Raw genomic sequence first — 7,120 nt, 5'->3', positions numbered from 1 at the left:
GCCTAGTTGGCTGTTAAGAAATTCATCCATATACAACATTCTGGTGAAGAATTTGTAACGGAGATTCCAATAACGCCTACCTTCATCGTGATTGAAGATAGAAAAAGGCGCCCCATATCGTTTGGATAAGTCTGGGCGTTTGTTGCTTGAGGCAGCATTGTGCCTTGAAGGTTTGTATTTGGTAGGCATGGTGGTGGTTTGAAGGAAACAAAGTTTCTGTTACTAAATGAAAAATGGTGTTTTGAAGAAATCAGAGGTCTGATAAAGATGAAAAGAATTGTAACAGAACTTGAATCCTCTAGGACGAATTTATAAGAGTTTTAGATGAAAAGAGGTGTTGTTTTAATCATGAAAAGTTATAAAATTACACTTCTCGGGAACGAAGAAACTTAAGGTTTCGTTTGTCAAGAGGTTCGTCGAAAGGGTTAGGATGTTTCAGACTTAAATGTGTAGGAATTACGCGTGTCGCGACCGAGAATTCTGAATTCGCGGTCGCGACACGCTGATTTCCTTGCGGAAATCAGGCATCCTAAGCCATGTCCTGGTTCACGGTAGAGAATTTATTATTCTCGGTAAGTTCAGAGAAAATCTAACCTATTTGGACAAATCTGAAAAATAGAATTCTCGGCAGAGAATTGCCTGAAACTTCAATTTCATTCTAATTTCCTAAAATTAATTCTAAAATTATGAAATAAACATATTTTATGCATATAAATCATAACCTAAAGTTATCTAATCACAAAAATCGGCATTTGAAAAAAAAATAATAAAAATAAAATAAAATAAAATGAACAAAAATATAAAAAGAAATAAAACAAAATAAACTGTGATCGAAAAACTGAGTGATTTATACGTCAGAAAATCTTGTTACGAACGGAATTTCTATTTGTGAAATATTTTCGTAATAGATTTTACATCGATTACCATTAACTTTGAAACGAATTCCGTTAGGACCTTCCAGTTCTAAAGAACCATAATCGAATGTTTTGACGACTAAATATGGTCCTATCCATCTGGACTTAAGTTTTCCTGGAAATAAACGAAGTCGTGAATTAAATAACAGCACTTTATCCCCAACATTAAAGTGTTTGACGTTAATTTTGGCATCGTGCCATTTTTTCACTTTTTCTTTATAAATCTTTGCATTTTCGTAAGATAGATGGCGTAACTCATCTAACTCATTTAAGTCGAGCAAACGTTTCTTACCTGCTTGTCGTAAATCAAAGTTAAGTTCCCTAATAGCCCAATAGGCTTTATGTTCTAATTCGACTGGCAAATGACATGCCTTCCCATACACTAAACGGTATGGAGTAACTCCTATTGGTGTTTTAAATGCAGTACGGTATGCCCATAACGCATTATTTAGTTTACAAGACCAATCTTTTCTTGAGGATGAAACTGTTTTCTCTAGAATCCATTTGAGTTCTCTATTTGATATCTCCGCCTGACCATTTGACTGAGGATGGTATGGCGTTGATACACGGTGGCGTACTCCATATTTTTTCATAAGCGTTTCAAAACTTTGGTTTATAAAATGAGTACCACCATCACTAACGATGACTCTTGGACAACCAAATCTACAAAATATATCGTCAAGAAAATTAATGACAACTTTAGAATCGCTCGTCGGGGTTGCAATTGCTTCAACCCACTTTGAAACATAATCAACGACGACTAATATGTAAGTTTTACCAAAAGAAGGGGGAAAAGGTCACATGAAATCTATTCCCCACATATCGAAGACTTCAACTTCTAATATGGTTGTGAGGGGCATCTCATCTTTCCTTCCTAGATTTCCTGTTCTTTGGCACTTATCACAACGAGTAATAAATGAACGGACGTCTTTAAACATCGTAGGCCAAAAGAAACCACATTCAAATATTCTAGCTGCTGTCTTGTTAGCTCCATTATGTCCCCTATAAGAGCTAGAATGACATTCCGACATTATGGATTCATATTCATTTTCACCAACGCATCTCCTAATTATCCCGTCACCACAAGTCTTGAACAAAAAAGGATCTTCCCAAAAATACTGTTTAATGTCGAAGAGAAATTTCTTCTTTTGTTGGAAATTTAATCCTTCCGGAACAATATTGGCTGCAAGATAATTAGCAATATCTGCATACCATGGTGACATGACGCTTTTCATTTGATAGAGATGTTCATCAGGGAAATCATCTCGTATACCGTTAGTTTCACCTATGGGACCGTTCTCATCTTCAAGTCTCGATAGATGATCGGCGACAAGGTTTTCTACTCCCTTTTTGTCTTTTATTTCTATATCAAATTCTTGTAACAATAAAACCCATCTAATTAGACGTGGTTTTGCATCCTTTTTAGCAAATAAATATCTTAATGCTGCATGATCAGTGTAAATAATAACTTTCGAACCTAACAAGTATGACCTAAACTTATCACACGCAAAAACTACAGCTAACATTTCTTTCTCAGTTGTGGTGTAGTTTAATTGTGCACCGGAAAGTGTGTGACTTGCATAATAAATGACATGAAGTTTCTTATCCTTCCTTTGTCCTAAAACACACCCGACAGCTAAATCACTTGCATCACACATAATTTCAAATGGTAAATCCCAATCGGGTTTAGCAATAATAGGTGCACTGACTAAAGCTGTTTTTAATGTTTCGAAAGCTTTAACTCAATCTTCATTAAAATCAAAGGTGGAATCTTTCACGAGTAGATTAGTGAGTGGTTTGGAAATTACAGAAAAATTCTTAATAAATCTTCTGTAAAAACGACATGTCCTAAAAATGATCTTACTCCTTTAACAGTAGTTGGAGGGGGTAATTTTTCTATTACTGAAGTTTTTGCTCTGTCCACTTCTAACCTTTTTTCAGATATTTTGTGACCTAAAACAATTCCTTCGTCAACCATGAAATGACATTTTTCCCAGTTTAATACCAAATTTGTTTCTTCACACCTAGTCAAAACTTTATCCAAGTTTTCTAGGCACGAATCAAAAGAATCTCCATAAACTGAAAAATCGTCCATAAAAAATTCCATGATATCTTCAATGAAATCATTAAAAATCGCAGTCATACAACGTTGAAATGTTGCAGGTGCGTTACATAGACCAAAGGGCATTCTCCTATATGCAAATGTTCCGTAAGGACATGTGAAGGTTGTTTTATCTTGGTCATCCGGGTAAATGTATATTTGAAAGAATCCGGAGTAACCATCTAGAAAACAGTAGAAAGCATGACCAGCTATCCTTTCGATCATTTGATCGATGAAAGGAAGAGGAAAATGATCTTTCCTAGTTGCTTTATTTAGATTTCTATAATCTATACAAACCCTCCAACCAGTGGTGGTTCGCGTAGGTATTAATTCACCTTCTTCATTCCTTACAACTGTTATGCCTCCCTTTTTAGGTACACAATGGATTGGACTAACCCATTCACTATCCGAGATAGGGTAAATAATTCCATTATCTAGAAGTTTAGTAATCTCATTTTTGACTACTTCTTTCATATTCAGATTTAGGCGTCTTTGCCTATCCGCTTTAGGTGGCTTATCTTCTTCTAAGTGAATTCTGTGCATTACAATGCTCGGATTAATACCTTTTAAGTCTGAAATTTGCCAACCCATACTTCCTATCCTATTTCTAACAACTTCTTTCAATTTCTCTTCTTGATCTTGTGTTAATTTGTTAGAGATAATTATAGGTAGAGAATCGCCTTCCCCTAAGAAAGCGTACCTCAAATGACTTGGTAATTCTTTAAGTTCTAATTTAGGTGGAACTATAATTGAAGGCGGAACTGGTCCATCTTCTCGAATCAAAGGTTCTGGGTCCTTATCTTCTAGTTCCTCACTCATTATAGGTTCTATTATTTCTTCTTTTTGAACAATGTCATTTACACATTCTTCAATTAAATCAAGCTTCATACAAGCGAAATCCACCATAGGATATTTCATCGCTTGATTTATATCAAACTCAATCTTATCATCTCCTATTCTTAAAACTACTTTCCCTTCCGACACATCAACTAGAGCATGTCTCGTGTTCATGAACGGTCTACCAAAGATTAGCGGACAATTTATGTCATAAGCAAAATCTAAAATAACGAAATCGGTAGGAAAAATAAATTTGTTAACTTTAACTAAAACATCCTCAATTATACCGTATGGTCTTTTAGTGGTTTGATCCGCTAATTGCAAAACCATATTGGTACGTTTGATGTCTTCTTCTAAGCTAACTTATTAAAAATGGATAATGGCATCAAGTTAATGCTTGCTCCTAAATCACAGAGACAACTGGGAAATTCAATATCTCCCAATTGACACGGAATGGTAAAACATCCGGGATCCCTGAGTTTAGTGGGCAAATTGCTTGACACAATCGAACTGCAATCTTCAGTTAGTGAAATGGATGAAATTCCTTCCCAACTGATTTTCTTTGAAATTAAATCTTTGAGGAATTTACCATAATTGGGAATTTGCGTAATCGCATCCATAAATGTTAAATTAAAATGCAAATTCTTAAGTTTGTCTAAAAATGTTAAAAGTTGTTTGTCATAGTCCTTATTGCGGACTTTGTGTGGAAAAGGTGGTTTGGGTACAAAAGTTTTTGTACTAGAGTCAATTGGTGCATCTTTTTGTTTTAATGTATCTTCTTTGGGCGTCGGTAAATCAGTTCCAGGTAAGGTCGAATTTCCGGGCATTTCCGGGCCTAAGTAATTTTTCCCTGAACGAAGAGTGATAGCCTTAACATGCTCTATCGGATTTTCTTCCGTATGGCTTGGAAGACTTCCCTCTTTGCGGGATGGAATTGATTTAGCGAGTTGTCCAATTTGAATCTCCAAATTATGGATGCTAGATGATTGGTTTTTAATAAGCTGATCGAATTTATTCTCGATCCGTTTAAAACCATCGTCGTGATTACTTAATTTTCCGCTCATAGCCATCAATAAATTTGTCGATTTTAGAAGATAAAGTGATAATCGTATCTCTTGATTGATTTTGATAATTAGTAGTACGATTTTGATTAGCATTAGCATTATTATTATCTCTCTAGTTAAAGTTAGGATGATTTCTCCACCCAGGATTATATGTATTGGATTATTTTGGTTTTGCCCTTGGACAAAATTTACCTGTTCAATTTCACTCATACCTTCGTAATCCACATCTGTTTGGATTGGCTTACCATTAGGATCACACGGTGCCATAAACCTATCAATTTTGTGTGATAAGGCAAAAAATTGGGCTTGCAACATCGCTACTGGATCAAGATTCACTATACCTTTAACTGATGATGTTGTTGAGGATGATGGTTTCCCTAATGGTAAGTGTCCATGTTCCGCGGGCCACATACTGCTGTTGATTGCCATTTCCTCCAAAAGTTCCATTGCTTGGGCAGATGTTTTCTTCATAAATAACCCTCCAGACATATCGCCCAATGAACCTCTAGTTGTAGGATTTAGTCCATTATAAAATGTTTGCATTAAAAGTTCAGCGGGCAATTGGTGGTGTGGGCATAAACGTTGAAATTCTTTAAAACGTTCCCAAGCCTCATAAAAAGTTTCATTATCATTTTGAGAAAAAGATGTTAACTCTTTAATGACTCTTGCGGTTTTTGCTAAAGGAATTTTTTTTGATAAAAACGCTTGGGCTAATTGTTCCCAAGTGACAAATGATGCGGCTGGCATAGAAGTTAACCATTCTTTGGCTCGATCCTTCAAAGTAAAAGGAAAAAGGCGAAGTTTGATTGCTTCTGCAGTTACATCAGTAATTTTAAAAGTGTCACAAATTTCTAAGAAATTTGTCAAATGGGTATTAGGATTTTCGTTAGGTAACCCGTAAAATGTTACGTTATTTTGCAACATATTAAGCAACGCAGGCTTAATTTCAAATTGGTTTGCATTAATTTGGGGTCTAACTATACTGTTTGTTACACCGGCCACTCCTAGCCTAGCGTAATCCATAAGTGTGGCCATAACTTTTGGCTCGGTAATTCTAGTTTTTATTGGGGTTTTGTTTTTGTTTTTCTTTTCTTTCTTGTTCTTTTTAAGAGTTCTTTCAATTTCTGGGTCAATAGGATCCGGTGACGTGCCTGAACTTCGAGAACTGCGCATGAGCTTGAAATTTCGCACGAACCGAAACTACCTACAAAACAGAATTTGAAAAATAAATATGTTAGTAATTGAAAATAAATAAAATATAAAAGTTTGAATAAGTATGAATAAACCTAGATTCGTAATAAAACACGAAAAATTTAAAATTTTGTCAAAAATTTTGACGTTCCCCGGCAACGGCGCCAAAAACTTGTTGAGCGATTTCCGTAAGTGCACGGTATATGCTTGTAGTAATAAAAGATATCGATCCCATAGGGAACGTTTTTCGAACAAAACTAATTTATAATCGGTTAAAGTTACTTTTAGGTTTATAATATGGAAAAATCGTTTAATCGGTTTTGGTTTTGAATTTGTTAGAATGAGAATTAGATTAGATTATGAAAACGTTAGAAAATACTCTGATTTAAGAATGAATTTGCAAGATAGTAACGTTTAGTACTTTTTAGAAAAGTAAACATATGTATTTATTTGCATTAAGCAAAGAAAACAACTTTAAACTTTGTACGAATTATAAAGATGAAATAAATGACAGAACCTCTAATTAATTGGCTTTGAACATGACAAAACCCTTCCAGGATAGTTGCCCTTAATCAAATTAAAACTCTTTCGAGATAATAATTTGCCTAAGTGTTCAACAAAGTTTCCTTGTAAAGATTTTGGATTAAATACGTTTTAATGAAAACACCAGCAGTCACTTTAGTGGATTGGTTACCATAAGTGCTGCATAAAAATCTATCGAATAGAACAGACTTTATTAGATGAAATATAAATTGATACAAGTTTACAGAGAACATGGAGCATGGAAACATTCGACGACTTGCAAGTGAACGGGTTGTCAATCCTTTCCTTGGGTTTCGTTAGAGTTTGTCAGGCTCAGGGGCGGATCCTCTACTCAATCTTCTCGTTGAATCTTCGTAATAGAGACTGGGTCGGTCTACTACCAAAATGAAAACTAAGCTGGAACAATGTCTAAACGCTACTAAACTTGTTATTATTGAATAAACAATGTGTGTACAATATATTGCTTTTTA

The 7,120-nt window shown here is 35.0% G+C and overlaps 1 non-coding gene across 1 annotated transcript; it reads left to right on the top strand.

Annotated features, from left to right (window-relative positions):
* The first annotated feature begins 5,475 nt into the window (after positions 1-5,475).
* Positions 5,476-5,582, top strand: LOC136210248 (small nucleolar RNA R71). Its single transcript, XR_010677956.1, has one exon. It is a non-coding gene; the product is annotated as a small nucleolar RNA R71 (small nucleolar RNA).
* Positions 5,583-7,120: the final 1,538 nt, after the last annotated feature.

The sequence above is a fragment of the Euphorbia lathyris genome, chromosome 10 (assembly GCF_963576675.1).
Source record: "Euphorbia lathyris chromosome 10, ddEupLath1.1, whole genome shotgun sequence".
Taxonomy (NCBI): Eukaryota; Viridiplantae; Streptophyta; class Magnoliopsida; order Malpighiales; family Euphorbiaceae; genus Euphorbia; species Euphorbia lathyris.
Note: the sequence above shows the minus strand (reverse complement) of the source record. Positions and strands in the feature narration are given on the sequence as shown.